Here is an 11034-nt window from a genome sequence, read left to right as displayed (position 1 = left end):
AGTCAGGAATGGACTGCATGAGAAACAAGAGACTTTTAAAGCACCAATCTTGGACTGCGGACCGACACAAGCAGGATCATCGATTGACAAGTTAATTAAGATGTTCCTTTTCATACAATAAGGAGGTTAACAGGTTTAATCTCCAGTTTCTTCAAACACTTTTAGAAAGCACCCAGTACCTCGCTGCTCTGGTCCTAGTATCAGAGTCTTGGAAAACATGGAAGAAGGACACTTTGGTGTAGCATGAAGTAGACTGTAACCTGATGAATAATATTCTTCTTTCATTATGTTTTCTTTTTTATTGACAAAAAAACACAAATAGAATAAAATAATATTGTACAATAAAACTGGCTGGTATGGTGGTCAGTGTTGCCAACCTGTAAACATGTTGCCAGTCACTTTATTAGGTGGGAATGTCAAATCTGAGTCTGAGGGTTGCAAATTGACCAACTTAAGAAGTTGAATGGCATGTACCCCAATTTATTGTACAGGTTATTAAGGATGCCTTACATACAATTGCAGCGGAGTAGCTCAGGATATTTTTTTTTTCACTGAATGTTTGAAAGTGGGTATGATTTAAAAATATAAAAAAGAAGAACTAATTCAATATTTGCTTCTTTTCAAATGAAGCTTTTTTGTTAATCACCAAAAATGTACCGAGTTATGCACAAGGGTGAAGAGTTTGGAGAAGGCAGGTGAAGTGAACAATCTAGGACAACCTAGCTGAACTGTAAAGTGAGCTGAATTGGGGAATTTTTCCATATCAGCAATTTTGTCCTAGATTGTTCACTTCTCCTGCCTTCTCCAAACTCTTCACCCTTTTGTGAATAACCCTGTTAATCATTCTTAGGTACAAATTGCCCTATGTAGAACTAATTTAGCCCACATATATTTTCCTCCTCCATTTGGTGTTCTGCCTTTTAATGTTGTGCTCTGTCATTTATTTTCAATATGTCTGCCTTTTGGCATTTGGTTAAAGCTAACCTCCAGGATATATATGTAGTCTTTCTAACCAACGTAAGTCTTTTAGCTAGTCACCCTTCCAGACACCACAACCAATCCTTGCCCTCTCTGTGACCTCCATGCAGACTATAAAACAGTTGAGTAATGCAACCTGGTCTAGGCTGTGGTTGGACAATGGCCATGCAGAAGCACGCTGATGAGATCATCACACTGTCCTTGTCTCATTTTGGGAAGTTTCAGTGTTAGACAGACAGCTCTGTGCATTACAATAGAGCCTGACTTAGTCATAATGCTGACCCTACCCTTCCTGAGCTCAGTTCTGCTGTGCATGGTATTACAGGAGGCTGCTGTCAGGACAAGTTCATTTTTGCCAGCTGCATGTAAAATACATTTCATTTTCAATTAATCCATAGCTAGATTAAATGCTGCCTGAATTCCGCTTAAACCATTTTATGTAATTTTCATTAAAGAAATCAAGACCTTCATCTGTGGCCAACATAAAAAAGAGGCCATTCTAGTATACAATTCTGAGCTGTTTCAAAATCATATGTAGCAGCCACAGGTTTCTGTTAAAGGAAAGAAAGAACATATTGTTTTGTGATGACTGTTGGGGATCCACATCACTTTTTATTGAATCATAGTGAATGAATGAGTGCAGCCATAGTCTGTTGCAGATTATTTACATTAGTATTTACAAAACAAAATAGACGCTCTGCAAATAAAAAGTATGTGAATGAAAAATTTTAATTTTTAATGAAGAATTGAATTCCAGTTTACAAATAATATGCAGATCAAATTTATCTTGGGGTGTTAAATATTAATGCCACACAAAAACTGAAATATCTATTTTAGGTTGGTACTAGGGATGCACAAATACTTTTCGAGTACCAGTGCAGATACTTGGCATTTTCATGAGAACTACCAAGGTTGCAGCGGTTGCAGCTGGGACCTGGCTCTGGCACTCCACCACTGTCCTGAAATCATTAGTCTGTATTGTTTTAGAAAAACTGTCACATGACAATAAACAAAAATGTATCAGTACTCATACTTGTAAGTACTCAGCAAGTACCAGTACTCGTACTCGCAAAACTGGTATCTGTGCATCCCTTTATTTATATTTATAAAATCAAAATTGTACATTAAAACAGAGATGTACAAATCCCAGGAGCTCCGTGTGCTCCTTACAAATGACAGCTGCCTCCTAATTTTTGAATTTTTCTCTAGTGTAGTCCTGGAGCTCAAAAGTATCGGTACATGTACTGCACCTCTCTCGTAATATCCCACCTTAACATTTCACCGCTAAAACCCTGATATTAACCCTTAAACGAAATCCTGGCACTTGTTAACCCCTTATTTCACTTTTTCCTGCACTGGGAATTTTCGGAATAGAATTGGTCTTCTCATCTCAACCAAAAAAACTTTAGTTAGAGTAGGTAATGGTTCTGACCCATGAGAAGTGAGAGGAAAACTCTCAGAAGTGAAAGAAAATCGCTTCTTAGACAGTTATTACCAAAACATTAGTTGCTATTGGAAGATTGTCCCTCACCTTCTGTTTCAGTGACACCAGAAAATGTTGGATTACCCATTAGATTCTGTCTCTGTATCAATGGTCACCAGGATGAATAGAGAAAGTAAACTTCTCAACGGAAATACAGACTTCCATAAAAACCTTCTAAAGGTGCCCATCTAATATCCAGAGAAATATTTTTGCTTGAGATACACTTTAATTAAAAGGAATCCGAAGTGTATATCCTAAAAAGTCCTCTTTTGACCATGATCAGGTTCAGCTTCACTGCAGCGTGACATGTTTGTGAACAGGCAATAGTGAATAGTTGTTCCCAGTCTGAGTTGCTTGTGTGTGTTTGTACCTTTTAGAAAACCTCTTTGTAAAGATTGAGTCCACCAAGAAATATATAAGTTCTGGTTGGATCCCTCACTGTCATCCTATATACTTGAGGCACCCCAGTGAGATGTGTTGCCAGGATTAAAGTCTGTGGCTCCCATTCTTGATGTAGCTTTATGCTCTCCTCATTGCTATATGGAATCTGATGTAAAACCATAATCCTATTGCTGCTTAGACTATAATCAAACTGATCTGGGTATAGCTATGGTGAAAATAGACATGAAATTGACATAAAAAGCTTGTAGGCAATCCAATATGGTGTATTCCTGTTGGAAAAAGAGCAAATTCAGTCATTCATAAAAACTAAACAAACATCAAATCATTGGTTAAATTCAAATGCTGTAAACTGATTGGTTGCTGATTTTAATAAGTAAACATCATTGCACTTTTAAATATGACACCTATCAGCTTATTCAATAAAACAGTGTAATAACCCAACAGCAAAGTGCAGTAGACCATAGCAACCAATCAGACTTATTTTATTGAAGTCAAACAAGTATATGATGGATTTCAGTTGGTCCCTATGAGCATACACGGTTACACCCGTTACACTGATTTATAGAATAAGCCTGTTTGGGTTTTAATGACTTAATTTTTGTAAAACTCAAAATGCAATTTCCTTAAGAAGGCACATTCATCTAGCCATGACAAAGCCTTTAAACCTGCTATTTACATGCTGTTGTGCCATCCAGAGTACCCACTGCGGTGACACATTATGTTCTTACATAGGACACCTGTTCCAGCATCTGCTTTTTTTAATGATTTCGTGAGGGTGCAGGCATATATTATTCATGTTAATAAATACAGCCTGATTCCTCATTAGTTATACAAATAATTAAACATTTCATTATGTAAAATTCCATTTAGTGTTTTTTACTTATGTGTTCATGACATTAATTTAATTGCTTGAAGAACAGATGAGGAAATATTTTTGCATACAAAGACACGGTGAGCCAGTATAATACGGCATGCTATGTTTGCCTCACGTAACGTATGTCACATAACAGTATGGGACAATTCTGATGGGAAAACCATGGTATGAGCAGTAACTCATAGTAACAGATCAGTTTCCTGTTGCCATTTTTGGAGCTCTATTCTACAAATACAAAAGTGCTGCTCTAAAAGAAAAATATGTTTTTCTTATTATTTTAAAGCTTTTCAGCTTATGAGAATTTATGGCCGCAATAACAAAAGGGCAGGCAATGGTTAGGTAACCATAACACCTGAATGCATCTAAAATAAAACATCTTTTCACTAAGTGATTAAATTGCAGTGAAGAACCTGAATGAAAGAACAGTGATTATCATAATATAGTTCTAAAGCATAGGTTTTCAGCTCAAAGGCGATGAAATGTGCGATACAAAAGGTGACACAGGATGTGATGATGTTAATAGAATTTGTCCACTCCTGCATATGAAAGGAGACATCGTTAAGCAATAATAAAATAGACTAAAACTCATAAACATTTAAGTTGCCATATTTCTATAACAGCAACCTTTTACACAATGCTTTATAGAAAACATGGAACCAAAGAAATTTGTCTCTGCTCTATGGCACAGTCATACAGGCACAAATACACTCCAGGCCAATATAGGCAAAAGCCAGTAAACCGGTCAATGCATTTTTATAGGAAATCAATGCATCTGGACAATGCCCAGATGATCATGGAGAGCATAAACAATCTACGAGCATACTGTATGTTGTTCTTGATGGGACCTTTAAATTTTAGGACCCCAAGTTTACATAGCTAACCATTCAACTCAGCTCCAGCAAAAAAAAACAGTTTATTTTGTTCTGGATAGAGCATTGAAGTGTTAGAGCCTCTCTCAGACTTTTTGTTCCCATCCGTGTCTCCATTGGGGAGATTTCCCGTCACTTTATGTCAAGCAAAACTCATGTTACATATCTGATGAAGGGTGCTAGAACGTTGCTTCTCTATGTGATAATGCAATAAAATGAGCTTTGCACTTTGAAACAAGCTTGTTAATGTGCTAGTGACGTATCTTATCCATGTTGTGCATCAAAACCAGTCAGAGGTCATTGCAACACCCATTTAACCCAATGGTCGATTCCAGTATGGTATGCAAGTTGAATATACTTAATGTTTCCAATGGATACACAGACTAAAACAAAAACATTTTAGTAGAGCAAGGAAGGGTTAGAAGTTAACTTCAAATTAATTTTTGTTTCAGTGACAACAGCACCCCCCTATTTTTTGTACAAGCATCACAAGGTCAGGAAGTAAGTGGAAATCTCCACAATCGCATCACAAATAGAAATAAAACCTGACAAAAAATGGAACTCTTTCCTGCTTTATTCAAAACTAGCAAAAAATATAGTTTGGTTAGAGTTAGATATTAAAGCCTATCTTCCGTAATAAAAAACTCCTTTAGGTATAGAATATTGGTTAAAGCAGTTTTACTTACTTGATGCCCACTTCCTCTGCAGTACGCACTCACCTTGTCTCCCCTACCCTGAACTGTCCCTCAGTGACCTCACATTAATATTGCAGGGCTATGGGCCCTGCATAGTACTTGACTTTAGCAGGTATCTAACCATTGGAGGGTAGGGGAGAAAATATGTCAGGTGCTAAACTGTAGCCTGGAGAGAGCTTGTGGGAGCAGAAATCAGGTAACTAGACTTCAAGGGGAGATTTTTTCTCCCTGAATTCAGCTTTAACTTTCAATAGTTCTTTATTGAAGTCAAGTGAAGCATACATAACAAAATGCATATAACATAACCAACTTAACATCCAGGATACAGTATGCTTTGCAATATAATTTCCATTTATAGGGAGGTTAGGAGGAAGGGAGGATGACAAAACAAGTGGAAAGGAAGTAGACGATGAGGGTATGCAGGAAGTCGAGTGCATAGGTGCGGTATTGATGAAATCCAGAGCAGGAGAGTGTGGAAGGTAGTTCATCTCAGATGTGGTGGAAGCAGCAGGCAGCTTGGTTGAGTATGTAGAGAAAGCGTAGATAGAGGGCATAACTGATGATGCTAAAAGTACAAAAATCATGAAGAAGTGGACAAGGGAAACAACATCAGGGAGAAGAGAACAAATATAAAAAATGTCCGCAAAAAAGGCGGAAAACATGGTCAGCAATGATTGCTGATGATGTGGGGGAGAAAAAAACCTGTAACACTTGTATATTGTCATGGCTCAACACCTGACCTGAGGTGTTGGAGTATTCCAACCGGAAAGATATCAGGGAGAAGAGAACAAATATAAAAAATGTCCGCAAAAAAGGCGGAAAACATGGTCAGCAATGATTGCTGATGATGTGGGGGAGAAAAAAACCTGTAACACTTGGATATTGTCATGGCTCAACACCTGACAGAGGTGTTGGAGTATTCCAAACGGAAAGGAGGATGGAGCCGCCATCCAAGCCCAAACAAAGGCTAAGTAAAAGGACCAACAATGGAGGCAGAGGGCATCAGGATTCAGGTCCAGTCCGCATAAGTAGCTTGCGAAATGGAGGAAGCTGGAGCTGACTGAGTAGGAGGGAGTAGACGCCATTCTTGCAGTAGGCGAAATCCTGAGTCAACCGAAGCGATGGAGAAGGATTTCCCATGATGGTTAATCAGCAATTTGGTTGGGAATCCCCATTTGTAGAGAATATTGTGTTGCCGCAAAATAGTGGTTATAGTGGTCAGCTTGCGTCGGTTTTGAATGGTAGCCTGTGAGAGATCAGCAAACAGGGATATGCCACTGTAAGTGGATGACATAGTAGGTTTAGATCTGATAGCAGCTATCGCATTTTCTTTGGTGCGAAAGAAATGAATGCGAGTCAGAACGTCACGCGGAACAGAGTCTGGTAGTGATGGGGGTTTGGCGATTCTGTGGAGTCTGTCAATAGCAAGAGCACTATCCGAGGCCTGTGGGATAAGCTCCTTGAGGAAGCCTGTAATAAATTGATGGAGCTGTTGAGAAGATATCGATTCTGGAATCCCTCTAAATTTGATATTATTCCTGCGGGAACGGTCTTCCAGATCAGCAATTTTTGTTTTGATCCATTGAATTTCTTCCTCATGAGCAGAGTGACTTTCCACCTATGCGTTGTGGCCAGAGGACAGCTCTCCCATTCTATTTTCAACATGAGAGACTCTGTGTTGTACATTTTTAATGGAAATAGATAGTTTGTCCAGCATAGAGGACAAATCCTGGTGTAATGATTCCCTCAGTGACATTAGCATGGACTTCATGTCATTTGAGGAGACAGGCTGTGTAGAGGCTGGGTATTGCTCCAGGTTTAGAGTGGAGCTGGAAGGAAAGGATTGCTCAGGCTGTAACATTGTGTGAGGCTGATCACTAGAGCCCCTGAGGCGTTTAGTTTTGGCAGGGCTGCGGGTGGAAGGGGAGTCAGGTGGAGTGGACTCACCCAGATCTTGATGTGAGACAGATTGCTCATCCAGAGGCAGTTTTCGTGCTGAACTGCCTGTTTGTGGGAAGCCGTTTAAGTGAGAAGGGCCGTTTTGTGGGGTAGATGGAGTTTTGGCGCCATCTTGTGTTCCCTCCTGAGGTACTGCGGGGAAGAAAGCAGTGAGTTTCTTTGGGGAATGACGATTTTTTCCCCTCTTAGGCGTGTCGGCAGGCGGATGAGGCAGTGTTGTGACAGGTAAGTGTCACACAGGGTCCTTCACTGTTGCTGTAATTGTCGCTGATCGGGCTGGACTGGCAGAGCTCCGTTATTAAGCGGCCATCTCGATCGCCGGCCGGACACGCCCCCTGAATTCAGCTTTAAAGTGACACTAAATTGAGGAGTTAAATATTAAAGGAGAACTATGAGATGGGTGATTTCCACTCACCTCATAGTTCTAGCCGACAATGACACTGTCACAGGTCGGCTCAGTTGATCGGGAGGTGAGCGAACACATACCGGGTTCGCTCACCTCTCGATCCTGTCACGGCTCTCTGCTGTGACAGGGGGAGGGGCTGGATTCCCCTCTCCCCCCTCCGATCTGCCAGCGCTGACTGGCAGAATGGACAGGGGGGAGGGGGGTACAGCTGGCTCTGCCTCTAGATAGGCATAGCCAGCTGTCACTCACGCAGCGAGCTGTAGCTTGCGGTATACTGAGCTTAGGGTAACGGGAGGACGCTAGTTTGTGTCCTCCCGTTACCCAAAGGAGAACTATGGGGAAAAACACTGACCCCACTGATGCTGTAGATCCTCAAATCATCTCTGAATTCCTGCTGACACTGTCCTTCCTTCTGGAGGGTGGGTATTTTTATTCCCTCTGGTTCCTATTCCCCCTGGTTGTAAAGTAGCCACCTGTCCAAGCTCCTATCCGTGGTGGACTACAATCACAATACAAATGAGTAAACTAAATGTGAGATTGCAGGCTATTACACGAGTGAGCTTGCCTTTGACTGACGGAGTCTTGCATTGACTCAGTTTCACTGCAGCTGCCATGCCAAAGCTGCCTACCTCTGCACAAGATGCTCCTTTTCTGGGGGTAAGGCAACTATGTCAATTATTTCTTAACTGCCCAGAGTAAAGCTGGCCATACACCTTACAATTATCTGCAGATTTTCTGTGGTCAGATGGAAAGGTGCAACAGATTCCTCCATCTACACTTAACTGTGTGGATGGAGTAATCTCCACCTGGGCCAATCTGTTGCACTTTTCCCATCTGACCACAGAAAATCTGCAGATAAGTGTAAGGTGTATGGGCACCTTTAGGCTTTTAGTTCATTGTTTAATCTGAGAAGATATGTGGCAAATCAGCATTTATGGTAGCAAGTATAAATATTCTGTAGTATCTGTCACATAAATCTTCCAACCCACGCAGAGATGGACAGGCACACACACACTTACTTTATTCAGTGTCAGACCTATAAGGCTGCACCACTTCTACATTACTGTCAAGGTAAAAGGAAAGAGCAGAGATGAATAATTCATACTTACACCAACCCCTGGATACATTTTGCACTTGCTGCCAAGCTGTGAGCTGATTTTGTCTGGCACATGAAAGCCTCTTACTATTGGAATTGCTTCAGGCATACCTGGATTTTAATTTAGTAGTATGGAAGCTTATTAAACAAATATATGGATGTGGGAATATTGGCTGTGTTCTTAATTGATAAAAAATCATTACAAGTCATATATGCACAAGCAAAACAGTGATATTTATGAAGCTATAAATAAAACAAGTGATATGTTTTGTTTGTCTTTTATAGTTTTGCCTTGCAGACATTTTAACAGAGGTGAGGAAATGTAAAATCTACTTCTGCAGTTCAATCAACTTACTGCTGCAATCTGCTTTGCTGAATTCAAATCTGTCAGCATTTGTTTACCCTTCTCCCTTAAACCTCAACAGATCAGCATGCCAGGCAACCATATTGATATCACAATAGCAAAGGGGTCAGGCGTGTGATGGTACTCTGCTACACTGGTATCAGACAACATGTCCATAGATGAATGCTTTACCCAAGACAGTATAAAACTTGTGTATAAAGAATAGTCCCTCTGCCTGTTCCTCAATTTATTAGAAATACATTAAAAATAATCTTAAAGTACCTGATTCCTTTATCAAATATTTCTTATTACAGTAACAATGCCCTACTCCAGTTTACTCTGGGGATTATAGCACCAGTCTATATAATTGAAATAAACAATCATTATGGTAAGTAACCCATTCCCACACTCCAGCCAGTATGCTTTTATTCATTATTTATTTTATTTATTTACTCACTGCCCAAGAGATTGCCAATCATTTCAAATACAAGTTTGATGCATTGAGATTGCTGCTCAGACAGATTTCTCTTCACCTAATACACCAGATTGATCTCCACTTACAATACTTTCCTCTTTTGACCCTGTCAACAAAATGTAGGTTGCTAAACTTTTTTCTGATTCCCACCTAACCACCTCCCCACTGCCTCCAAATTATTATGATCGCCCTCTGGCTGTATCTTACACTCTTTGACTCACATCTTCAATCTCTCCACCTCCACTGGTACCTTCCCCACCCCTCTAAAACATTCACTAGTCAGCCTGATATGTAAAAAGCCCTCGCTCTCCTTGCTTCCCTTTACCTCCAAACTTTTTGAATGCCTTGAAAACAACCTACTTGCCCCCCTACTGTTCGGATTCTGCCCACAACACTCCACTGAAACTGTACTCCTCAAATTCACTAAAGACCTACTATATGCTAAAAACAATGGCCTAAAGCCGTGTAAGGGGTCCCAAAATCTCTGATATTTGCCCTGGATTTATCATCTGTATTTCTTCTGGTGACCATCATAATGGACAAAGCAGAACTTGTTCTAAACTTTATTATATGGATTTACCTTACTTTACAAAGATTTCCACTTCCTGTTGTCTTTCACAAACAGGAATTGAAGAAAGATCTCCTGAATTGGGACAAAGTCAGGAAAAACCTACAGGGGTTGTAACTATTTACTACTGTATGCAGGTTGGGCTTTACACATACTCTATTATACTCTGGATTTTAACCCTCTCATGTAGAAACACAGAGGGGTGTCCACATTTCATTATTTACTGCCCTATTATGCAGCATTTGGATTCTCATCATTAGGTTTTATATCGAGCATACACTACTGAAAATTAATTTGGCAAACCTAAGTCATTTTAAATGTGCCTTAAATAAACTGAGACAGACATTTACATTTTTCTATATCCACAATATTCCCCCGGCGCTTGTCAGTAGCTGATCTTTCACTTCAGTATATAACATGGCTCAGGGGTGCTGCTCCTCCAACAGGTCGGAAAGCTCTCACTAATATTCAAAACAAAAACATAGAAGAACGCCACACTCAGTGCGGTATCAACACATATAATTGATTAAAAAAACAATGATAAAAAATTATTCACAAATGTAGCAATGTATACGCTTAGCAGGGCTCAAAATTTCAAGTCCTGAGCTACTAGCCAGCCCTTAAGAGTTAATGGCCACCAGTTGCCCCACCTAACCCTTACCCTGCCCCGGCCTTAACTCCGACCCTAAACACACCCTCTTAAATAATCTTACGATAATTCTTATTTTATGATCGTTGCCGCTTGTAAACGGCAGATTAGGGATTCCTGATGCGGGAATCCCTAATCACACCTGAAATGTACTGTAGGTGTGAATGGGGCCTAATATACACATACACTAAAGGTGCCCATACACTTGCCCATACACCTACACGTACGATAATCGTG

Source organism: Nanorana parkeri, unplaced genomic scaffold, assembly GCF_000935625.1.
Source record: "Nanorana parkeri isolate BGI_ZX_2015 unplaced genomic scaffold, ASM93562v1 scaffold185, whole genome shotgun sequence".
In the NCBI taxonomy this organism is placed as follows: Eukaryota; Metazoa; Chordata; class Amphibia; order Anura; family Dicroglossidae; genus Nanorana; species Nanorana parkeri.
The sequence above is the reverse complement of the archived record's forward strand: the minus strand, read 5'-3'. Positions refer to the sequence as shown.